Source organism: Ambystoma mexicanum, chromosome 10 (genome assembly GCF_040938575.1).
Source record: "Ambystoma mexicanum isolate Mex_15411 chromosome 10, UKY_AmexF1_1, whole genome shotgun sequence".
Classification (NCBI taxonomy): Eukaryota; Metazoa; Chordata; class Amphibia; order Caudata; family Ambystomatidae; genus Ambystoma; species Ambystoma mexicanum.
The window spans coordinates 982,260,174-982,286,339 of record NC_090932.1 but is presented as its reverse complement, the minus strand read 5'-3'; positions in this window follow the sequence as shown (position 1 = coordinate 982,286,339).

Genomic DNA, 26,166 nt, shown 5'->3' with positions numbered 1-26,166 from the left:
AAGTTGTTCACTGATCTGCCTCTACAACTGACTAAAGTGAACAAACTTAAGTCTTACTTGGTGAAAGTGCCAGATTCGAATCTTAGGGCGAACTTCTTAAGAATCCGCCTGAACATTCTACACACAAGAGAAGTTCTATTCCGAAGAAAACTGGCTTCGGACAAAACCTGCAGATTCTGTAGAAAGTTAGAGATGGCAGAAACCATAAAACACCTACTGCTAAACTGCTTAGGAGTCACGGGCCCCCGCCAGAGACATCTGGGACACTTGTTCAAAAATCTATATATCTATGATGAAGAGGAATGGTGGTGTCGGCTTCTAAGTGGGGAAAAGACTACTTGGGTGATTGCGGTGGTGGGCTTCTTCCGAGAGTTAAAACTGCTCAACTGACGGCAGTTAAGAGGGGGCTGGTTTGCCAGCCGGGCGTCCCTATTTCATCTCCTCCTGGGGGGAAGCTAAATTTGACCCTGACTCCGAACCTGAACTCGAACTGAAAAAGAATTGATCTGACGGAGCCTCGCGGGCGTGACGTTTGGGGCGCAGGTCAAAGAATGACGGTGGGAAACCTGGAACAGTTAACGTGGAAACGTGAAAACTTTTCTTTTCTTCGTTCTACACCTCTTCAATTTTGTAAAAATTGTTCTATACAATTAAATCAAATAAAAAAAAAAATAAAAAAAAAAAAATAGAAAATGAGTTATGCTCAAAAGTCAATAACGATTTACCGTTTGGTAGCAAGGCTGAACAGACTGAGATATTTTCTAAAATGGATGCCAAATACAAAATAGCTTTCTGAGACCAGGTGTTAGAGTCCTGACTCATGCTGATAGCAAATATTCTTTGGCAGTAGTTCACTGAAAGATAAGCACGTCTGGTAGGATATATTTAGGCATTTTAACAGAGAAAGCAGACATGATTGATGGTAAATTATATAAAGGTAAGACAAGTTACCAATTAGTAAAGATCAGCGGCATTAGATGGCAGCAAACAAATCAGCTCATGAGGTTTTCCACAGTATGAGCTGCCAATTAAGTCTGGCAGGACCTCGAGAAGAAGATAAGAACTGGTTCTTGGCAGGAGTTAAAGGATGTGTAATTGTGCCTAAAATAAGTTTATAAGTCTATGGGCCTCATTCCGAGTAGGGCGGTAAGGGTTAATGGTCACCGGTAACGAGACCGGTTGCTGTTAAACCCTTACCGCCCTACTACGAGTTCCCTTTGCAGGTCCTACCTTAACGCCTGCTTTTAGCAGGCGTTAAGGATGGGACCCGCAAAGGGACTCCGGGGTCAATAATGGTACGTAATTTACGGTACCATTTTTGCTGCCTTCCCTCAAATGGGAATGGGGAATGGCCCTGGTGAATGGGGAATTACCGGTCCCTCCGACCTCGGAATGGACCGGTAATTACTCCATTCACCAGGCCGCAGTTTGGACGAGTTCGGAGGCAGCCATGCCGCAAATAGCGGCGTGGTTACTTCCGAACTCGGAATGAAGCCCTATGTCTCAGTCAGCCAGGGCTTGCCAAGAGTGACTAATATAGGCTTTGTGAGTGACAGATAAGCCAACCAACCATAGATAAGGCAGGCTTTTATTCTGCTAGGCTAACCAATCAGATATTTATCCTGAAATTGCATGAAGGTATTGTGTCATTGAAAAGGGCTATATAAGCAAGCTGCTTGCAGGAGCTCTGTGCGCTTCCAGTGTATCCTTCTGAACTGACTGTGAACCTGTCCCCGGGCATCCATTCCTTTACTCCTGTCCTAGTACTAGAGTCCACAGATGCCAGAAGCTGATGAGTTGCAGCGGGACCTTCTGTTCACTGGGGAAGGGACGATGGGTTTTTGGGAACACAAAATTGGTGTTACATGTATAGCACCATGGCCAAAGACATGGCTGTTGGGCCACAAATAAACTAGTATAACAAAACTGTTGAGATTCAGTAAAATAAAAACAAACAAACAAAAAAACTTCAGTTAAGGGGGATTTAACGTGATCAGACTTAATGAAACACATCCCTTAGAATTCAGCAGATGTGGGAAGTGATGGCCATATTATCCTCCTCAGCTTTACATTTCACGCATTACAAAGGATGACATATGAACCCTTAGTACCAGAATCAGACACACTACCCTCTTTGTAAATTTCCAATAATTTGTTTTCGTCTGTGCCTAAACAAACTGCACCTTTCCACCCACCTCTTGCCCTTTTTCCTTTCTTCTCCAGACCATAGCCTGGATTTCCCTGAAGGAAAACACAATTTATGTCTGATCCCCGCACTATCAGAAATGTTGTCAAGCCTAGTATGATAAGTCTTATTTGACCCTTTCCTTCCTCCCAAATGCCCTCGCTCCCTCCTTTCCCTCACTTATTGTCAATGCTCTTGCACTATCTTAAATGTCGTCAGGCCTAGTATCATAGTAAATGAGTCATTCTTGCTGTCCCAAGGCTTACAAGGATCTTATTGTATTTTTCCATTGCTCCCTCCCCTGCCTTAAGGCACTTTGAAACAGACTGTGTATAGGCACTATACAAATAAACTATCATATCATATATCATTTTCTTATCACAACTGTGTGCTGTATGAGCATAAATAGTGCCCATTGTCCATCTTGCCGAACAAGTGCAGGAGTCCCCTCCACGTAGATTCTGCTGGAGGAGCTGTACCTCCCTCACGCCGAAGTTGGTCGCTACAGGAGCAGCTAGACTTCTGCTCCCTGACAAGCCTGCCAAAGTCTTTCTCTGCAGAGCAGCTAGGCTTCTGCTCTCTGCCAAAGTCTGTTGCTGAAGGGGGAGCTAGACTTCTGCTCCTCGACGTGTTGGCCTCCAGCCGTAACAAAAAAGAACTTGCCTGCTCCCAAGGTACCCCAGCATCAAACCCTGCTAATAGAAGTGCCACTGCATTGTGCCTTGCCACTAGTAGCATCTTTGTGTTCCATCAACGCTTTTATCACCAAGAGGAGGCTCCCATTGTGTGGCTGTAAGCACACCTTTATTAAGATGGCCGCTGCTGTGGTGACATTGCAATTTTGTTGGGATCAGTCGCCTAGCAACAGGCACCTACAAACTTACTATCCTATTGGAGTCTGCCGGAAGGAGGAAGCTGGTCCCCTTGCCTAAGGCCCACAGATCAAGGGCCCTTTTGTCTGTGCCTGTCCGTGCTCTGCCATGTGGCTGTGGCCCATCACACTACAACCGACAAGTAATCTTTGCCACCCCCTTTGTTGCCTGTGATGATGTGTGTGCCCCCACCCCCCGCACTGCTTGCCTGTGATGATGTGTGTGCCCCCACTGGTCACCTGTGATGATGTGTGTGCCCCCACCCCACCTCTGGTAGCCTGTGATGATGTGTATGCCCCCACCCCCCATTGGTCACCTGTGATGAAGTGTGTGCCCCCACCACCCCCACTGGTCACTTATGATGATTAGGGTGCTCCCACCCCCCATTATTGGTCACCTGTGATGATGTGTGTACCTCCCCACTGGTTGCCTGTGATGATGTGTTTGCCCCCACCCCCCACTGGTTGCCTGTGATGATGTGTGTGCCCCCACGCCCCCGTTGGTTGCCTGTGATGATGTGTGTGCCCCCACCAACCCTTTGGTCAGCTGCGATGATGTGCTCCCAACCCGCACTGGTTGCCTGTGATGATGGTGTGTAGCCCCCACCCCCATTGGCCACCTGTGACGTGTGTGCCCCTTCCCCCCCACTGGTCGCCTATGATGATGTGTGTGCCCACCCATTGGTCACCTGTGATGATGTGTGTTCCCCCACCCCCTCTACTGGTCACCTCTGATGATGGGTGTGCCCCCAGCCCCCCACTAATCACCTTTGATGATGTGTGTGCCCCCCACTGGTCATATTTGATGATGTGTGTTGCCCCCCCATTTGCCAGTGATGTTTTGTGTGTGTGCCCCTACTCCCCTCTACTGGTCATTTGTGATGGTGTTGGTGCCCCCCACTTACCCCGGTTGCCTGTGATCTTGTGTGTGCCCCCCACCCCCTAGATCGCCTCTGGTGTTGTATTTGCCCCTGCCCCCCCAACTGGGTGCCTATGATGATGTGTGTGCCCCCACTATCCCTGGTCACCCGTGATGATGTGTGTGCCCCCACACCCTCTCCTGCCTTTGTTGTCCTCCTCCCTCACCCTCCCCTCTTCCCACTCTTCCAAGCCCAATAGTGCCCCCTAATTAATTCTTGCATTTGCATGCTGCTGCCGCCCTGCAACATAGTTAGGCACCATGTATTTGCCCATTACTGGACGTTCACATTTATGTGTTGCTGCCACCCTACAACACGGGGCATGGCTCCTCTAAATGTTGCCCACCAAATGTTCTCTTGTGCATTGTGTGTGCAGCGGCCCTGCAACATGGGGTATGGCTCCTCTAATGTTGCCCACCAAATTGACTCTGGTGCATTTTGTGCGCAGCCGCCCTGCAACATGGGGTATGACTCCTCTAATGTTGCCCACCAAATTGACTCTTGTGCATTGTGTATGTAGCCGCCCTGCAACATAGGGCATGGTTCCTCTAATGTTGCCCATCAAATTGATTCTTGTGCATTGTGTGTGTAACTGCACTGCAACATGGGGCATGGCTCCTCTAATGTTTCCCACCGAATTGACTCTTTTGCATTGTGTGCGCAACCGCCCTGCAACATGGGTTACGGCTCCTCTAATGTTGCCCACCAAATTGACTCTTGTGCATTGGGTGTGCAGCCACCCTGCAATATGGGGTATGGCTCCTCTAATGTTGCCCACCGAATTTGGCTCTCCTGTATTTTTGTGAGATACACTTTATTGATAGCACCCATAACACGTTGTATGCCTTCCTAGTTTATATTTTCATTAACTACTACATCCTATGATGCATGTTAGTGATAGCCCCCGTAACAAGAGGCTGGCTTCCTAGTGTGTATTTACACTACCTACTATGTTTCATGATGTATGTTAGCGACAACCCCCACTACAAGAGGTATGGAGTTTCAGCATGCAGTAGTGTGCTGCTTGTTTCTTATCTACAACATGCCTGATGCCGCTTCCTGTAACCAGTAGTGTGGCCTCCTAGTATGTATTGTCTGCACTAATTGTGTTCAAATAACGTCAAGTAACGTTCAATAATGTTGTATAAGCACTTACTGAAACTTCATCTTAAAGCAACAGCGCCTAGATACCCCAGGGTTTGCACGCTATATAAATGTCAAAATAAAATAAATGAATAAAATAGTGGAACCGAGAACATAAGAGAAAAAAGTATCAACATGACATAACATTTGATTAAAAGCAACTCAAGATCTCTTCAAATAACACTTTAAGGCAATGTAGAAAATGCAAATTGGGTTTTCAAATGAGGACGATTGAGGCAGACAGGATACATGCTAATTCATTTGTAGAATGGGTGGGTACAGCAGAGGAGCAGCCAAATCTGTAAATGTCGGAGAATGAAGGCACATTCAGAGCCTTGCACCCCATCCCCACCACGCCCCCCAGACCCTCTTCACCCGTCGCATTCACTGTGATCAGATGAATATAGGTCAGCTGGAAATAATGACTGATTGGAAACAACAACAGCAACAGGGGTTTAACAGCCGAGACTGACAGCTTCAAGCAGATATGGTGTGCCCTGCCCTGAACTCCCCATGGCAGGCAGTCTGGGTACCTAACTGGCAAGTGGCCCGCATTCCATGTGCGACACCCAAGTCCAGACCTGCATTTTGTTGGCCAGTAGGATTTCACATTTAATGCCAGGGCTTGTAGGTCCACATTTGTAATGAAGAACAGGAAAGCACAAGTCCCAGAACCGAGCTTGACATGAGCAAGATTCCTGATATGAGGATGACCCTTCCCAGCCCCAGGGGGCTTTGAACGGCAGAGGCCTTTAAGAGAATTCCGAGCATTACTGATGGGACACTGTGCCTCTCTGGATGTTCATTATGTGCAGAACATTCATTATAACAACAATACTCCTGATCGAGTGCATTTTACCTTCTAAAGTTCTTATCTTGACGTTGTTGGTCGACGTCATGTTCATCTAGAGATCTTGTCCAACTTTAATTCAATTTTCAAGTTCATATGCCTGTCTGTAGTCTGCTTTTCCTTCCTTCTCATTAAAACTTCATTGTAAGACAATGAAGGAGTTATTGTTATGGGTACAAGTTACCATTCAATAAAAAATGAAAAATAAACTTTTTGCGGATATTTTCCAAATCCTGCGTTAGTTTCATCCCAAAAACCGACGCCACATTTCAACAGACTCCACTGTGCTCTGCTGCGCTAACTTTTTATTACGTTCCAATAGCTGAGCCACCACAGTGAGTTCTTTTATCCATTATGTTTGTTTTTCATGCTCCGTTAAGAGCTTTTTTTGTACTGAGTCGATGACAAACATAGTCATCTAACAGCGCTGAGGATTGTCCAGAGAGTGGGGCACTGTGCCCGTTTTTTTTGTCCCAAGTACTATATACCACAAGATTCGTAATTGAGCACTCTCAATGAGAAAATGAGCAAGTAAAGACATAACAATACTTAGAACAACTCATAAGATAGCCTCATGTGAAAACCGTTGAACTTATATAGTTGCACAAGGGCCGTGAAGTAGATATGCTCGGAATACGATCTGGAAAAGCAGTATGTTTGCATTGATCCCACAATTATGCAATCAGTTCTTGGTTCTGATTAATGCAACAAAAAAAATGAAAAAAGAAATGTTCTTGATTGCAGAAACCGTTTGACTTTCCTTATCTTTTCTTTTGCCATTTGGTCAGACCATGCTTTTGTTCATTTCTCGACCACAGTACCTTATGTTACTACAGTTCAGTTGAGCTACTCTGAAGCAATTTCATTTCGCAACACCAAACTCTTGACTTTGGAAAAAATAGAAGCACTGACATCTCAGGCCATGCCAACTTTAGAGACTGATGACACAGGCATTTTAGCTAAGAAAATTAAGTCTACTTTGAATTTGGTGGTTAACACCCTTGAGCCCCTAAAAAATAAAAAATAAAACCTGCTGACTCTAAAAGAACACATTTATGGTTCTCCCCTGAACTGCAATCTCTAAAGCTACATCCCTCAAGCTATTTTATGTCTAGAAAATCAACCAATCCCAGCTAGATCTTTCCAACTACAGAAAAGCATCTAAAGCATATAAAAATTGCTCCCTTCACTCGCAAGACACAAGATACCCTCTGGCTCTCCACTGGCAAGAAGGACACCAGCTGGATAGCAAAGAAAACATTACCTTTGTGGGACTTGAATCAATACCATCAGACGCAAGAGGAGGTGACAGGGAACTTCAGCTCCGCCAGAGAGAAGCTCGACTAATATGCAAATACTGAGCTGTCACTTTTGGATTAAATAGTGATCATGATTTGCATGTTTTCTTGTGATTATATTTGTGTACTTTCCCATCACAACCCTGGATTTACCTTTCCATAAATACGCTCATATAGTCCAAACTACAGGCTCAGCCCTTTATGCCCCACTACTTTTTATGCACCAACTACGGGGCGTCATACTAATCCTACCACCCACCACCAATTCAGGTTGCTCCACACCCCATCAGTCCTCTTCTCACCATCCTCCACTAGGGGCCCTTATACATGCATGCTTTACCAGCTAATTTCAATTGCTCAGCAGGTTGCACCAACACCCAACAGGCTCCTGGAGTCCATTCCCCTTGCGACATCCAACCTATGCAACCAAACCTTTCCTGAGTCTTACTCCCCCAAACACAATTCTTTCCAGCTTGCTCCACCCCTCTCAGTCCATTTACACCTCAATCCGCCACGATGGACTGAGTACTTGCATCCCCCCAGGTTCTTAGATTGCTCCGCGCTTTGGAATACCACCCATGGGCCAGTGCACTCCATATCCCATGCGACCTTTAATCCTCACATTTCCTACTCTTACCAAATCTCCATTCTAACTTTCATTCATTGAACCTCCTCCAATTCTACCGAGAAACATTCATACACACAAACAAAATTCGTTCTCAGCAATCAGTATGCCGATCGAGGCTACCCAATCAGATACTTGCATTCAGCCTCCAATCAGCCCTCTCCACTCAGCCACCAATCATGTGAGCCCTACTCGTTTCAGGAAGTGTTCTTAACACACATTGCGGGCTCGCTACGTGACACAAGAACCACGGCCATCCTCGCCGATTCCGGCATAAGGTAAGATCAACAGGGAATCCTTCCAGACCCAACTCGCATCTCCCCACGCCACCTGCGTGTTGCCCCCACTCGGTCTTGGGTACCACCGCCCATCCCACAACCCGGGACATCAAAGGCCACCCTCCCGCGCTCCCCAAACGCCATGAGCACTGCCTCTCTAACTCAGACCGGCTCCACTCGCACATCCCACCACTACAGGGCTGCCTCCCTTGCCTTGCCGAAAATGCGTACGCTATCCCGCCTCACCTAGACTCCACCACCCAATCTCTGGAGTGACCCTCAAATTCCTACTCTCCCCTCCCCCTCCGATTCACATCGGCATCCGCGCTGACACCTAGCACCAGCCGCTTGCTCATTCCCTTCATCTCCGTTGTTGGCCACCGCTTACATCACCATTCCCCACTGGCACCCACACACTGCCTTCTCGCCAGGGTGCCTGTGCCCCCACCGCATCCAACTGGTGCCCACCTAACAATCAGATCTATCCACCAGACCATCTGCCACATCCTCCACACCCACTCCTGACCATCCTGATTTCAGGCTCCCTTATATGCACCTGTATCCCGGCGCGCTCTCGCCTTACCTGAATCAACCCACCTAGGTTTATAATTATTCCCCTGTGTTTTTCACAGTTCAGGCTACCCAGCCCAACTGGCACCCGGACCCGGGAGGACCAGTTATGAGCTCTACCCTGAGCCCACCAACATGCTCACTTGGGTAAGATTCTACAACCCTTCCACTACACCTCATTGCCTATACTACCAAGCCTGGCCCTCTCCTTTAACTAAACAACTGTTTTCATTTCTCTCTCTCCCTTGGTACTTTGCTCGTGCTCCATCTGAACCAATGGTATTAATTGTCAACAAATGTTAATGTGCATTTTTCTGAACTTAAATGTCTTGCTAATTACAGCCATTACCACCACCATTCACGTTCACCAGTTACCAATGCAACCTACATGCTACTGTTTATTTACCATGACTGTAAATTACCTTTACCTCATGTATTACCTGATAACAATATGTGATCAAAATTGGAATACCGTGCCTATGTGTTGACCATCTCACACCCAACTGCTGTCTTAATTAATGTCACTGCGCAGTGTACTTCAATTATCCACAACATCTTTGCACAAATCACAGCCTTGAAAAAGAATTAGGTCGATACGCGCATCGGCTGTTTTGCACTCACTAAAGTTGACCAACTGGCATCTATTGCCACTCTGTTGAAGTTTTTTTGTTATGGTAAACCAACAGAAATAATATTATTTTTAAAAGAACACATGCACCAACAACACTTGTGACCAGACCATTAATTAAATACCAAAGGCGAAACTGCTATTTTTGGACTATTGAATCCATCCAGCGCCCACAATCATCCACAGGTTTGTCATCCCTCCAAAACATATAAAATTGCCATTACGGAAGCTAAGAAACTGTACCTGGACACCAGAATTACTCACGCTTCATCGGACTCTAGGGAATTGTTCAAAATTCTGAAAGAACAAGAGGTTGTCCCAGAGCCGGCAGCAGCTACGATTATCACAAATTATGATTGGTGCATGGATATCCAGAATGCCATGCTAAAAAAACTGGATGGTATCCGTGAAGGCATAGCTACCAGAAAAAGTGGCTATGAGATCCAAGGCACTCATATAGCTAGCAATACATTTACTAGGAACCCAGACATTCCTATTTTTGACTTCACTCCTATATCTGAGGAGGAATTATCATCTATTATATCTAAACTGAAAGCTACCAATTGCACAGGGGATCCCTGTGCCTCTACTATAATTAAAACTTGCCCTCCCACACTGGTACTGGCCATATGCAAATTTGTGAACTCCTCATTTCTTAATGGCATTGTTCCAGATGAGATGAAGCAAGCCTGGGTCACGCCCATTTTAAAAAAGTCCAACCTGGAGCAGACTGTCCCGACTAACTATCGGCCGATAACTAACACCCCCTTTCTGCTGAAAATATTAGACTGGATTGCATATACTCAAATTGCTCAACATCTCAATTTACACCCTGTCCTTAATCCATTCCAGTCAGGGTTCAGACAAGGCTTCGGTACTGAGACCTCTTTACTGGACCTCACATCTCAACTGCTTCAGAGATTGGATAAACAGCAGATTTCGCTCCTAAATTCGTTCGACCAATCTCCGGCGTTCGACCTTGTCGACCATTCTATTCTGACAGACAGGCTTATGTCAGTAGCCAATTGCTCCCAGGCCTCCACCAAGTAGCTGCTCTCTTTTTTATCAAATAGATTTAGTAGGGTGTGTGCCAATGAGGCTAAGGCACCGGCCTTTCAGGTGCTCTTTGGAGTCCCGCAAAGAGTGAGTCTATCCCTTTGTATTTATAACATCTTCATGGCGCCTTTTTTTCGCTCACCTTGCTCAAGAGGGTATTCTCTTTTCTAACTACGCAGATGACACACAATGTGTCATCCCTCTCACGGGTCAGCATGACCTGGACGAGTGTGAACTAAATCGTATATTCTCCATTATTGAACAATGTATGATGCTTAATAACCTCGCTCTTAACCGCAGTAAGACTGAACTAATGGTGGTGGGATCGGAGGGCATTTTAGCTAAACTTGACCCAGCTTACCAGCACTTCCAGTTAGGGGATGTTCAAATCCCCACTTTGCCTAAAGTTAAAATCCTGGGTGTGATTTTGGATCAGTCGCTTAACATGAAGCCCTATGTAGCCAGTATAGTCTCATCTGCCACCTATTACATTAAACTGCTGGCACATCTGAGACCGCTCATTTCTCAACAGAATGCTGAATCTATCGCCCGTGCGATTGTAGGAGCTAAACTGTATTACTGCTGCAGTCTGCTAGCAGGCTCCAGCAAATCCACTATCAATCGTCTTCAGGTGGGCCAAAATGGGGCGGTCAGAGTCGTAGTTGGACTTTCCTATAGGGACCATGTCTCTGAAGCGCGTCGAGCCTTGCACTGGCTCCCTGTGGAATCTTGGATACCTTTCAGACTTCTGGTCATCACTTTCAAATGCCTCAAGGGAACAATGCCCCCATATCTACAAAGGTATATAGGAAAAAACCTTGCCTTAGAAATGTGCGCTCTAACAACCTTAATCTCCTCCACCAACCAAGATTTAAAACCAAAAAAGTGCAACTGAGTGCTTTTGTGTTTGCGGCCCCGGCGCTTTGAAATGCTCTACCTTCTCACTTAAGAAACTCTCTGGTTTTAAGCAATTTCAAAAAGGGTCTTAAAACGTTCCTATTTAATTAGTATTTTTTGATATTTCTCCATGGTGTTCATCTGACTTTAGGATACCCCTTTGCCTGTTTTTCGTGATGTCTGTCATTCGTCCGCGCCCTCACACCTACGGGTTTATGGCTGCGCACTACAAATGTTATAAAGTAAAATAAAGTAAAGTTTACTTATACGTTAAGTTAAGAGAGTCTGCATAATAGACAAGGCAATATTCCCTTGATCTGAAATTAGTTGGGGTGTTTTCTCATTAAAGGATTATTATGGCTATGGCTTTCAGCTCCGGTGTGGGGGTTGGGCATGGCCTTAAATGGCCCGCAAGCCTGAGCACAGGTAGGCCCGAGCACAGGTAGGCCCGAGTGAAGCAAGGTCATCAGTGAGGGCTGAGGGCCGTTAAAGGCCATGTCTGTCACCCACAGCGGGAGTGAAAGCCATTTGAACCCCGGGGTTTATGTGGGGTGCCATGATTTTTTTCCTCCCATGGGAGACTGGAGGAAAAAAAAATGAAACAAAGATGTACGCTGCCATAGGGAAAAGGGACTAAGTCACTTTTCCATTTATATGGCGGGGGCCCGGAGACGCCCGTGTGTGGAGGACAAAGGTCTGGGCCATCAGGTAAGTGGGGAGGGAGGGAGGAGGTGGAAAAGGGGTATGGTTTATTTTGGGGGTAGGAGGTATGGCGAAGCAACAGGGAAAGATCAATGAAAGCAAACAGGAGTCAGTGTTCAACACTTATGGGCAACTGGAGTAGGGCATCAGGTGGCTGGAAGCAGCAGGCAGAGACTATGAATTCTCTCACCCGCTGTTCCAGCCATCTGATTGGCTAAGCTCCCTTCCCCGGATGCAAATACTTGTTGAACACTGGATCTTGTTTTCTGTCACTGGCATATCTTTCTCTTCGATGTATTGCTATAAGATAGGCAAATATCAATGGGGAGAGGAGTTTGTAATAAAGACAGGTTTGTTTTTTCTATAGTGGTATTTACTTAGATTTTTTTTAGTATATTACAACGTAAGCCCTCCTTGTTGTGATACAAATTATGTTGAGTGGAGTTATTGGGTGACCACATTCAGTTCAGTCTATTTTTTATAAATGTTTACTACGGTCCCCCCTGTCAGGTATATCCAGAAATTGGTCTGTGAGGTAACTAAGGGGAAATAGGGAGACAGGTTAAATGCATGGGAAACATGTGTACAGGTAAGAAAGGGCATGAGGGGTAAAGTTAGAATTAAAAATAATTGCATACTGGAAGAGTCAGTGTCAGATAGCCAAAGAATTAGGATGTTCAAAAAAGAGTAAAAAGTGAATTCTCCTGTGAGCATAAGCCAGAGATATAGTTCAGCAGGTTGAGCGCTCGCTGCTGTGATCTGAGCGTGATCTGCAGGTCGTAGGTTCTAATCCCGGCAAAGCCAACTCAGCCTTTCATCCTTCCAAGGTCGATAAATGAGTACCCATTTCGGTTGGGTGATATTGTATGTGTATATGTGCTCTGTAAAGCGCTTTGGATTAAGGCGCTATATAAATGACACATCATTATCATTTTACTTACAGGCAAAGAAGGAAATTAGTGAGTGAGCCCTGCATTGTTTATGCGAAAATCAAAACAATGGTCTGGATGGGTTTCTCACAAACACCTGGGTCAAATTGACAGTTTTGTGATAGTTAATCTATTTTGAGCAGGAAATTCTCTGTGAGTGGGTGAGCAGTAGGAGGGCATGGAGAGGTTCAGAGTAGAGTGGTACCTGGCATGGTGTAAAACACCAGAGCTGAAACAGGCGTTTTTGTATTGTCTTTCTGCTTAGCGTGGGCACTCAGCGCCTTGCCTTCCCCCCCCTTTATCCGTCCTTCCTTACCCCCCCCCCTCTATTCCTAATCAGTCATACCATGCAAGCAGTAGAAAATTGACACGACACCAGTTTGTGTGGAAAGTTAACATGCCTCAGCAGCTTTATTTGCATAAAGTCTTGGAGTTATCTTACAGGCAATCCGTAATTCACCGTCACCGATACACTATTTCGAGTGCGGCTACCTAGGGCTTCCCCCTCCCCCTCCCCCCCCCTGATCGTCCTCGTCCGGTGGACGCCTCGGATCGAGCCCGGCCCTGACTATCCACCTCTCTCTACCCCGGCCGTTGTTTGCAGTGAATTTTTTGGTGTGCCCACCATTTCCCCCCGTGCCCATGTCTAGGTCTTGTTGCGGGTGCCCGACCCCCCGCACACTTGCCCCGTTTCCTGCTCGGGCTCTAGCTAAAACCGGCAGCCACGCGGTGCCTCGCTAACATCAGGTTCCTATACCGGCACCGTACTAGTGCCCTTACAATTTCCTATACCGGCACCGTACTAGTGCCCTTACAATTTCCTATACCGGCACCATACTAGTGCCCTTACAATTTCCTATACCGGCACCACCACAAGTGCCCTTACATTTTTCTATACCGGCACCACCACAAGTGCCCTTACAATTTATGTACGTATCCGTATTTGGGCCGGCACCGCCCTCCGATGCCGGCCCCCACTTTCTGCCTGCCTAGTTGGCCGTCGCTTGCGACGTCCATCTAACCTTTTCTTGCCAAACTCTGCTCAGCCCCCCCTACGCCTTCGCGTTGTTCCGGTTATTGGCATCCTAGTCTTACCCCCGTTATGCCAAACCCCCCCCCCCCCCCAGGTCTCCCTGCTGTGTCCCCGAGCCCCCCAGAAACATCGCAATTCCCTCTCACTCAAGGGACCCCCCCCTCCAACTGCAGCCTTAGCAGGTGTCCTCCCCCCCTTGGCTGGTGTCATATCTCTTCCAGATTCCCTGTCCCTCGTACTGTCTTCCTTTCCCAACTGTCTCCCCCATTCCCCTGGTCCCCTATGCTGCGCCCCCCCAGGCCCCCTCTTTCCTGTCCTTGCTGGCCCTCCTTGTCCGGACTCCCCCCGCCCCCGATGCTCCTACCTTTCTTCCTCCCTCCTCGAGCTCCTCCCTCTTGCCCCTCCCCCTCCGTGACGACTTACCCCTGCTGTAAATTTTTGTCCCGGTAGCATACCCCCCCGTATTCTCCTCTTGTTCCCCTCCAACCAGCTTCACTTGCTGCCCTCTTTTTAGTTTGTTGTTCGTTCCCTCCCCCCCCCCGCAATTTGGGTCTTGGAATTGCCTCCCAAGTCCCCTACATCCCTCCCCTTTTTTCCCAGGGCCTCCCCCAAGCCTATTGCTCTTGGGGCGCCGTGCATCTAAACTCTTGGCTGCTCGTTCCCCTGTGGGTCTGCTGGCAGTGCTTTGTAAAGGGATTGCAATGTAACTCCGCTGGGCGACCTGTAAAACAAAATTGAAAAATTATTCACATACTTTTTTGTCGGGAGGGTGGGTGGGAAAAAGGAACGCAGCTCCGGCAAGACGGGAAACCGAGGGAGGATGTGTGAATGCTCACACCAGCACGGGCTTTTATGCCCGGCTTCTCCCCGGTTTCCCGCCCTGCCCCGAAGCTTTCGCGCCCTGCCAGGGGGGGGCGGGCCCCTTTCCGTCATCATCCGCCCCCCCCCGGCGCATTTCCCTTACGTGTGTGGGGGGAGGGGAAGGGCGGCCTGTACCGCCCCCACTAAGGGGCGGCGCTCGCCATGCCTGCTTCGCCGGCGCGTTCGCCCGCCGTAGCGTGGGCACTCAGCGCCTTGCCTTCCCCCCCCTTTATCCGTCCTTCCTTACCCCCCCCCCTCTATTCCTAATCAGTCATACCATGCAAGCAGTAGAAAATTGACACGACACCAGTTTGTGTGGAAAGTTAACATGCCTCAGCAGCTTTATTTGCATAAAGTCTTGGAGTTATCTTACAGGCAATCCGTAATTCACCGTCACCGATACACTATTTCGAGTGCGGCTACCTAGGGCTTCCCCCTCCCCCTCCCCCCCCCTGATCGTCCTCGTCCGGTGGACGCCTCGGATCGAGCCCGGCCCTGACTATCCACCTCTCTCTACCCCGGCCGTTGTTTGCAGTGAATTTTTTGGTGTGCCCACCATTTCCCCCCGTGCCCATGTCTAGGTCTTGTTGCGGGTGCCCGACCCCCCGCACACTTGCCCCGTTTCCTGCTCGGGCTCTAGCTAAAACCGGCAGCCACGCGGTGCCTCGCTAACATCAGGTTCCTATACCGGCACCGTACTAGTGCCCTTACAATTTCCTATACCGGCACCGTACTAGTGCCCTTACAATTTCCTATACCGGCACCATACTAGTGCCCTTACAATTTCCTATACCGGCACCACCACAAGTGCCCTTACATTTTTCTATACCGGCACCACCACAAGTGCCCTTACAATTTATGTACGTATCCGTATTTGGGCCGGCACCGCCCTCCGATGCCGGCCCCCACTTTCTGCCTGCCTAGTTGGCCGTCGCTTGCGACGTCCATCTAACCTTTTCTTGCCAAACTCTGCTCAGCCCCCCCTACGCCTTCGCGTTGTTCCGGTTATTGGCATCCTAGTCTTACCCCCGTTATGCCAAACCCCCCCCCCCCCCCCAGGTCTCCCTGCTGTGTCCCCGAGCCCCCCAGAAACATCGCAATTCCCTCTCACTCAAGGGACCCCCCCCTCCAACTGCAGCCTTAGCAGGTGTCCTCCCCCCCTTGGCTGGTGTCATATCTCTTCCAGATTCCCTGTCCCTCGTACTGTCTTCCTTTCCCAACTGTCTCCCCCATTCCCCTGGTCCCCTATGCTGCGCCCCCCCAGGCCCCCTCTTTCCTGTCCTTGCTGGCCCTCCTTGTCCGGACTCCCCCCGCCCCCGATGCTCCTACCTTTCTTCCTCCCTCCTCGAGCTCCTCCCTCTTGCCCCTCCCCCTCCGTGACGACTTACCCCTGCTGTAAATTTTTGTCCCGGTAGCATACCCCCCCGTATTCTCCTCTTGTTCCCCTCCAACCAGCTTCACTTGCTGCCCTCTTTTTAGTTTGTTGTTCGTTCCCTCCCCCCCCCCGCAATTTGGGTCTTGGAATTGCCTCCCAAGTCCCCTACATCCCTCCCCTTTTTTCCCAGGGCCTCCCCCAAGCCTATTGCTCTTGGGGCGCCGTGCATCTAAACTCTTGGCTGCTCGTTCCCCTGTGGGTCTGCTGGCAGTGCTTTGTAAAGGGATTGGCCTGTGATTCCTCCAAGACTCTCTGCTGGCTGCCGGCGGCAGAGAGTTCCCCCACACCCAGCTTGCTTCCACAGGGCACTCCCTGAAAAAGTCATGACGGGGGCTTAGAACTTGCATGTAAGGGGGGTGTCTGGAATGCTGGGGAGGGGACAGGAGACCTCCCATCCTCACAGCACTCCTGGAGTGGGTGCTTTCAGACTTAAAGGAGGGAGTTAATTGCCTGTAACATTGAAGCTGCACTAGAACAGTCTTATTAGAATGCGTGAAGAAGTTGGATGCCCCCACACAAATAAGTGTGCCCCTCCCCCACCATCGCTGAAGTTAGCACCTCAAGTGTAGTCTTGAGGTTGTGGAGAGCTGTGGGTTGCAAGGCCCTTCAGAAGACCCTAGTCTGTGCAAACATAAACTGAAAAGAGCATCACATTACATGCAAATAATGACTAGGATTGGGTTCATATTCAATTGCTAGCAGAGCTGACTGGCAGTGACCAAAACCATTTCCACTCCCAATTTTGTCTGGCGAAGTAGTGTCAAATACAGTATGCAACTCCCTTTATGAGCCCCTAACACCATCTTTGTTTCATCCCACCAGCCGACCAGTAAGGAGACCCGCCTGCCTGAACTGTATTGTTCAGCCATAATCCCTGGCAGCTTGGCAGTAAGCCCGCCAAGGTGAATTCGTAAACCCATTGAATTGCAATGACCAAGAAGTCTGAGGCGACAGGCTGCTGCCTGGTCACTATTCTCCTAACAAAACAATCGCTTCATGAACATGCATAAAACAAATCAACAGTGCCTGCCGCACAAGGTTGTGGACCTAAGGAATATAAGCCAACTTGCCCCACCTATGCCCAGCGGCAAACCTTTCCAGTATCCACCCTGCGTTAATGGCAGTTAGAGCAAGTGGCGCGGCAGCCAAGAAAAGAAAATGTCAGATAAACCATAACCCCCATTTCCTTCCACGTGGCCCGGCGCACAACCGCTAGGCACCCTCGAAACTCCATATTCCTGCTTATGAGTCCCTATCCTTATCATGCACCTTCCTTACCGCACCTCCCCCTCATCCGTGCCTTTGCCGCCCGCCCTGATCTGGTGCTTAAATTAGGGTTATAAATGTTCTAGCCTACTGCAGCTGGGTCATGCCTTCCCCTCGCCGCGGTGTGCCCCCTTCCCCGCCTGTAAGCCTTCCTCCTTGCAACCCCCCCCCCCCCCGCCGCTTCCTCCCGCCAGGAAGCCGCCGAATGCAGACATGTTTGAGTATGTATAGAGGAGACCGATTGGTAGGAAGGATAAAGTTACACATACCCTAGGGTGTCAATGTTTGTGGCCCCCCTTAACCCCCCACCCCCCCCCCCTGGTGGACAACCCCTTTGTTGAAATCCCTCCACTGCATTGCGCTTTACCTTTAAAACCAAACATACTATCCACCTGAAACATTGACTGGCCCCACACTGGTGTTTGACCCCCTTAGCGAGTGCGGAAGCTGCCCTTTTACAGAGCACATATTAGATGCAATATCCCCCAAACGTAATTGGTACGACATTAACCAACCTGCATACTGCTGTGTCTGTTTCCAATATTCCTCATTTGTACCTGCGCACCTCGTGTCTTTTTCGCTAACACACACCGTGGAAGGAAAAACTACCTTAGCAAGAAATGTATAAACTTACCGCAGGTTGCCCCGCTACACCCAATGATGAGCAACTTGCTGGCTAACACTGCCGAACCCCAATCCAGTGCTCAGATTAAACTAATCCAAAACCTATAGAACGGGCCGGCCTTGCCGGGCTATTGATCAAAACCAGCAGAGTGAATCAAGAACAGGTGGCACCAGATATGATAGGTTGTTTATAACGTGTGTAATACCCAGGGTTACCAAGCGCAGACCTATGCAGCATTTGTGGTCCCCAGCACGTCCACCTGCGTCTTCAAAACCATAGCAATATGTGCGCCCCATCCCATCCTCCTGCCCCCTTCGCCTGGAGGTCTGCACCACATCTGTCCCTTTACTGCCCCAACCATATTAGCACCATGTTTCTTGTGACCCACCCCTTTCTCTGTTACCTAGCAACGTTACCTACCTCAGACACGGCGTTCAAAACATTACCCATTGTCGCAACAATTTCCCACAGCCTGGTCCCCTCCACTCCTGCCAACATCTCACTCGCCCGATCCCATGCTGCCCCCTGCCGCATTGTAGCTAAGTCCCCTCAGCGAGCCGCTATAACCAACTCCTTGTCCGCTTCCCGGTGGTATCCCATCAATCAATCCATAAACGTGCCTGTGAGATTCCGAACCTTGCATCCATCAGCACTCAGGTCTCCCGTCTTCACGGCTCAGCCCTTACCCCCCGGACCACTGGTGTCTGTGCCCAATGACTAAGCTGAAAAGCCCCTTTCCCTTTATAATGCGTCTGCTTCCCAGCTATAACTAGATATGGCCGTGACCAACCCGTGTCGCCTGACTTAAAACCCCACCGAAGTCCCCCATCATTCCTGCTACAAGACTGCCATGTTCGTATGTGGCAGGCCCCCAACATACATGGGCGTAATCATAGGGGGGAGGGGGGGCCTGGGGTGTTTGTCTTCCCCCCCCCCCTTTTTCCCGATTTTTTTTTTTTTTTTTTTTTTTTTTTTTTTTTTTTTTTTTTTCCCTTTCTCTCTCCCCCCCTCTCTCCCCATTCATTTGGCTAGGGCAGTCCCTTCTACAGATGTCATGTCCCCCCCAACATTTTCCGCAAAGTTACCCCTCGCCAACATTCACCCTAATAACACCACTACCCGAATGTTCTAAGTGTGCCTTAAACCACCACAGTCCCAGAAAATCAACAAACAAGACCGCAGCGTTTTGTGTGTTGCCATCACGCCATCCTGAATGTGCTTACCCCACGGCCTACAAAATGGGCCTTAAACCACCGGTCGGAGTCCCTTGTTCCTGTTTTGCCCTGCCTTTTACGCCAATATACCTCTAATAACATCTGTGTCCGTGGAACATGGCCGAGAATATCACCCATGAGCTCCCTCCAAAACTACGACTAACAACCTTCCCTGAATGTATTTCAGCCCAGAAATGCACTCTGCGGTTGCTCCTTCGCGCGCCGGTCGCCTAATCGTTGTACCATCTACCTGATTGCTGTAAACCTTTGATAATAGCCACTTGCATCAATCTAATCACCCACGCTTATTCTGGGAGAATGTAGAATCCTCTGTTGTCCACCTTATCTCCCACAGCGTCTCCAACCCCCAGCTTTATGGCGTGACAACCATCCACGTCCCACCGAGCCGTTCTCTATTTCCAACTGCTCATCGCTCACGGACGTCAGTTAACCACCCCCCCCCCCCCACCCCATGGGGCTGGACCTTAAATGGACTTTCAAATCCTCTGTATCACTAGTGAGCAGCAATGACACGTGGCGTGGCGGCCACCCTGGCCAAAACAGTACTCTCCCCAATTCGAAAAAGAACGTGGCGCGACGGCCACCCAAAACAGCCTCACATGAGGTGGAATGACTGCCAATCAATGCCGCTGTCCCAGCCTGCGGGGGCTTCCCAACACCCCCAACCCCAACCACACACGAGGCGAAATGCATGCCAATCAACCGCCACAGTTCCTAAAGTTCCCAACCTGCGGGGCCCTCCCAACTTCCCATCCCCAACCGCAGACAACCACCCGGTCCGCCTCCAGGCGGCCGCCACTCCCCATGCGGTGGAGCGGAAGCATCCAAGCACTGCCAAACTTGCCCCGCCGCATGAAGCTCCACCCGCGATCCCTGGGACGCGGCACCACACGGCACACTGGCCCAACCGGCACACGCACACGGGCTCGGAGGCCCGCCAAGCCGAAACAAACACGTCAGGAAACAATGAAAACGATGCCCATCATGAGCCTGCCGATACATGCCAGATCAGGCAAAAAACCCGAGCCAAGAATTTCCAGAGCAGACAATCCACAACACACTCAAATAAAGAAGCGGCCAATATAATACCCCGACCACGGAGAACTCCCCTCGGAAATAACTGTAAAATCAAAACTGTGCAGACAACGGTGAGAAATACCCTTCGAGCAAAAGTCACCAGGGACCAAAGATACCTCCAATGGCGAAACCCTCCTGATATACAATCTCACCTGGGTCCCCCATGTCCAAAACCCAAGAATCATCCGGTCCCCCGGTGCCCCCAAACACGCGAGGCTCGGAGGCCGTCGCGACGACGCATGCGCCCACCCGCCACCGCACCACACGCGAGCCAGAACGCATCCCTCGCTGGACCCGTTCCACCCCCGTGTCCTGCGGCCACCCATGGCACGCACCCAATGTAGCCTGCGGGAGAGCAGCGCCCGACATTGCATTCACAACCAAAACCCCTGCGGGCCTCAAACTCAACACCCCATGCCCTCGGACCTCCTGGGTGCCGCGGCACCACTCTAGCCGCCAAGGCCCGCAAGGCTCTCCACCAGGTTCCCCTCCCCCACCGCGCCCCTCCACGCCTCCTGTTCCAAGGGCCCATTTCCCACCGGGAAACCACATCCGTCGACGAACCGCGCACCATCGGCGTGGTCCCTGGCCCCCCCGTCTGCACAGCTCTCTCTCACCCCCTCTCCGCATACCCAACCTCGCCCGCGTCCCACAGCAAACCCCTCCAACCACTGCAACCCCCACCCAACCAAACTCAGCGCGATGCAGCCCAATCACCCCTTGAAACGAATGAAAGGCTGAGCCGACCTCACAGGGACTCCTCCTGCCTGGGAACCAGGGAATATACATGGTAGCATGTGAAAGACCTCGGCTTGGACTCAATTTCGCACACACGCCGCAGTATAACTTCTGTTTACTAATATCTTCCTTTCACTTCACGTTCCTTTCCTATGCTTAGTTTCTTGATCCCCTTTGCACCCATTTATGTGACTTTCCTTTCTTTGATGCCTTGTTTTATTCTCCTGTCCTCTACTTCTCCAATGTGGGCTTTTGTGTCCTAATTCGCCTTAAAAACTTTCTTTTCGTATGTGCATTTTTAAGTCCTTCATTTTCGTTCATGTTTTCCGCCTCTTTAACATTTTGTTTCCTTCTTACAATCGTTACTTTTTTTTTTTTTTTTTTTCTTTTCTTCTCCTCCTCCTCTAATCTTTCTCCAATTCTTTCCTTAATGTCTCCTCTTTCACTCTGGACTGCTTTCATTCGCTTACCTTATTATATCTGTCCTCCTTCCCCAGTTCCCCGTCAGCCGGTCCCTTGCTCCGGCGCGTAAAGTCTGCGCGGCTCCCATTTGACCACGGACATCTCGTTACTACCTCCTGATTATGTGCTGAGCCGCGTGGCTGCTGCCACCCCTGCACTCCCTTCTGCTAAACGGGCCTATCCTGCTTGCGGTAAACCTGAGCCCCCACCGCATCCAAGTATCACCACGTAGCTCACCAAACCCTTGCTTGGGTGCTCGAACCATCCACATTCTGAAATGCGTTACGCTCAAAATTCCCACTATGCAATGTATTGATCCCCACCGTACGCGCTGCTCCCATGGTCCCAGCTCCAAACACTAGCTGCGCCTGCTATTGTCATTATTCCCGACGGCTCCCTATCAGCGTGCCTTTGGCCACTTTAATGCATGCTGTATCGAGTGCCCGGCCGCTCCCTGATGATTGCTATACATTCCATTTCTTATATAAATCCCCGTCCGTCACCTGATCCCTCGGCGCAAGCAAACATGTATCCTAGCTTTACTCGCTCCGACTCCCCCCCACCCCCCTCCTCACAACCTCCAGCCCCACCAGCCATCTTTTGCCTTCCTACCTAATTGAATGGTTCAGATAGGCCTGCCTCGTACCTCCCACTTGTTGATTTGGTCACTGCCTCTCGGTCCCATCCCTCGTACTTACTTCGCCTTCCGCTATGATATCCTTATTGCGCCCGCATGTAGGCTCATCCCCTTACTTTGTATATAATGTGCTGGCACTTCCCCGCCCATTACAATGGTTTACACTCACGTCACCATCTATTCCATCGCTCCTAGCCTAACGTCAATAGCCTAAATGGGTATTCTAAACAGCCGTGCGCCCACCAGTAACCGCCCTCTTCCCTGGTGGATAAAATGCCCTTTCTTCCATAATCACCTTCGATTCTGACCCGACGCCAACGACGCTCCTTCCTCACTGGAACCGGGCCTTGCTTCACCGGCATCCGACGTACAATGGCTCTTCCCGCACAACAGGAACCTCAGAACTCGAACCCCAACAGCAAAAAGGAACGCAGCTCCGGCAAGACGGGAAACCGAGGGAGGATGTGTGAATGCTCACACCAGCACGGGCTTTTATGCCCGGCTTCTCCCCGGTTTCCCGCCCTGCCCCGAAGCTTTCGCGCCCTGCCAGGGGGGGGCGGGCCCCTTTCCGTCATCATCCGCCCCCCCCCGGCGCATTTCCCTTACGTGTGTGGGGGGAGGGGAAGGGCGGCCTGTACCGCCCCCACTAAGGGGCGGCGCTCGCCATGCCTGCTTCGCCGGCGCGTTCGCCCGCCGTTACCTTAACTGCACGTATCTACGCTTTCTGGGGCGTGCAGTCCTCAACTTATAGTGCAATGGCAGAAGAACATATGCCAGAGCTATAAGGATAAAAGAAGGACGAGTGACTTTTCAAGTCAGTCACGGGACACATTGGGAGTTCCTCATTCTCCACACTGTTGCAAAAACGTGTGTTTTCTGAATTGCAACACCAACAGCAAAGCTTCAAATTTAGTTACAGAGAAAAGGGTGGCGGGAGTTAGAAGGGAAATGATATAGAATATTTAAAAGAGAGCCGGTGTGCTTGCACAGAGGCAAAGAATCAAATGCGGACTGTACTTTCCAAGGGACTTATCATCATGTTGGCTCTGCGTGACTGAGAGCTTAGAAGGTAATCGGAAGAGGTGTGCAGAGTGCAGAAGGGGGTAAATATCCCTCTCTCTCTCTCTCTGCATTGACTGGTTCATAGTCTGACAAACGATTGTTTTGTCAGATTGCATTTCCCTTGCAATTTACGACGTCTATTTCTAACAGCCCCTGTACAGTTTGGCAAAAATGGGGCAAAAATAACACCGACACTCAAATATTACCTTTGGAATTTGTACTGTCCATCGCACGTTCTGTATTTTAGCTGAAGCACGCCGAGTGTTCCCTACCAGGCAGTATATATCACTCTACAATGGCAGCAGAGCGTCGCGGAAGCGGAAGAGGCGTATATAATTAAACGTTCTGCATTATGATTAAAATGACGGGCGTGTGTTGAAAGACAACCGGCAGGGGGAGTAGTGTCCTCCCAGGTCCTGACCCCCCCTGAGTGGCAGGTCCCTCTGTGAGTGAAAGAAGCCTTCCTCGGGCGACTCTTCTTTATCGCCCACTGTCAGTGCCTGGAGCACTTTACCCACCCCTTTCCCTCGCACTGGTCCCTCCATTTCCTGCGCAGACAATACCGTAGATGCAGCCGCAGATATCGCCCAGCCTTGTCATCAAGCTGCAGCCCGCCTATGTTTTCTACAGCAGAGCAGGCACGGCCCACTGTCAATAAATCAAGACGTATGACCTCCCCTGGACACCCCCACACCTGAGGTGAGGTGCATCCATCTTTCTGTTGGCAGGGAGCTGTTGCCCATAGGATGACACAGGTATTTCAGTAGATAAACAGGGTAAACAAAGCTTAGCACCCAGCCCTCCCTGCCCCCACCTCTACCACACTCTACCCGAGAGACAGCGCTTCAGGCTGGACATCTTTAGCTTCGTGGGGACAGGCATCAGGTTACAGAGACGGGGCAGGCGTGCAATGGATGAACGAAGAATAGAGTAAGGCGGTCAGATAGGATCGAGAGAACTATACAGCTGGTAGGCAGTGGAGAAATAGGCGGCATCTTTCGACAATCTTGCCTGCATTTTACTAACACACACACACCACACCACACTTCACAGACACAAACCACTCCGAATTAGGTGAGAAGCAAAGGGAGGGATAGACGTACGAACGTTCCCGTCTCGGCAGGATAGCACAAGCGCAACGTGCTCCCCGTGGAAACAGGGCGATAGGAGCAGGAGAGGTTCGATCCCCGAGTCCGAAACCTCTGGATATTAAGCGCGTTACAAATAACATAACATATCATATCATATCTTTCATCGCCATCCCTTGTCCTTACTTTGATGCCGCTTAAGGTTGGTTCACATGGGCATGCCATCCTAATATGCTACTTCCCGTTACAAAATGGCAGAACCGCGGTAATAAACAGTGTGCTTTGCTTCTGATTATTGGGCAAATGCCCATTCACTTCAATGACGAAGAAGGGGATCTGGGACTCGGCTTTTTGATCTGGATGGAAATCTTTGAGGAATCTAGACCACCGAACATTCGGTGAAGGCCAAAGAAAAGAACCCCCCACCCACGTGGATGATGGGACTATTATAATATCACCCCCTCTTCCTCGTGCCAGGAACTCATGGGGCACATTTTATATTAAATGTAAAGCGTTCCTCGACCACTAACGCGTGCGTGACTGTGGTCATCTCTGTGCTGTACGCATGCACAGGAAGGTAGTCAGTCACAGTGTGTGTGCACATTTACAACTATGAATTCCATGAATGGAAACAATAATTAATGCCACATGCCAGGCACATGCATTGCGAGCAACGTTACCTTTAAAGATTGCATGCCCCGCCTTCTTTTTGCAGGTGTAACAAATAAACAGGCACCATCTTCAAATTCTTGCATCTCTGCCCGCATAAAAATGTAATGCAGCAAAGAACGTATGAAGATCTGATGCAAGGAGAATGCAGATTTCACACTCCACCCACCAGGTTAGTGTGCCAAATTCATAAGCATCACTAGGCGCATAATAAACTGGTGATACCAGGTCCCAGTCAGTACATCTTGAACCCCTCCCCACTTTGCATGCATCAAAATAAGCACATTATTGTTTTTTTGTGGTTTTATCCCACTAACAAAGCCCTGCATAAGAACTCCAGGGGGCCCACAGTGCAAATGTCTTCTCAGTCTGTTTCCGAGAGATGAACACTTCTGGGTTCTTAGCGGGTAGGATGTCTAGGTCACACTTAGCTTTGCCACTCCGCTGGGCTAGTAGTTAGATGTTCTGTATACATGGGATTCTAAGAGAACGGAGTGATCTAGAACACATCACCAGAACTGAATCATGTCAAAGCTAGCTTCTCTACTGCAGGAGAAGAAAAGTCTCCATTGTTGTTGGTTTTTTTTTTGGTCATCTGAATCGACTCTCTGCTCTTCATCAGGACAGTGAGGATGCCCTCGTAATTTGCCAATGATTTTTTCAAATAGATATGCTGTAAAAAATGTTTAAAAAAGTTGTGAATACTGTATCTTATCTCCGCCATGTGATTTGGGGAGGGGATGTACTGGACAAATTGCAAGTAAACTAGGTTTCCCACAGGTTTTCCCTGGTTCCCAAGTGGCAGACGTGTCTGGGCTGTCAGGGGAAACACAAGGATTTTGTTAATATATACTGTAACCCATGTATGACAATCAAACATAGGATGCACACACACAATGTTTTATGAACATAGACGTTTTCTTCTATGAAGGTAAGCACCTTTGCTGCAGGATACAGGTAACACATACATTACTAGGAACCCTCGTTTAGTGTCTTTACATTGTGACCCTACCGGTTAGTGTAAAT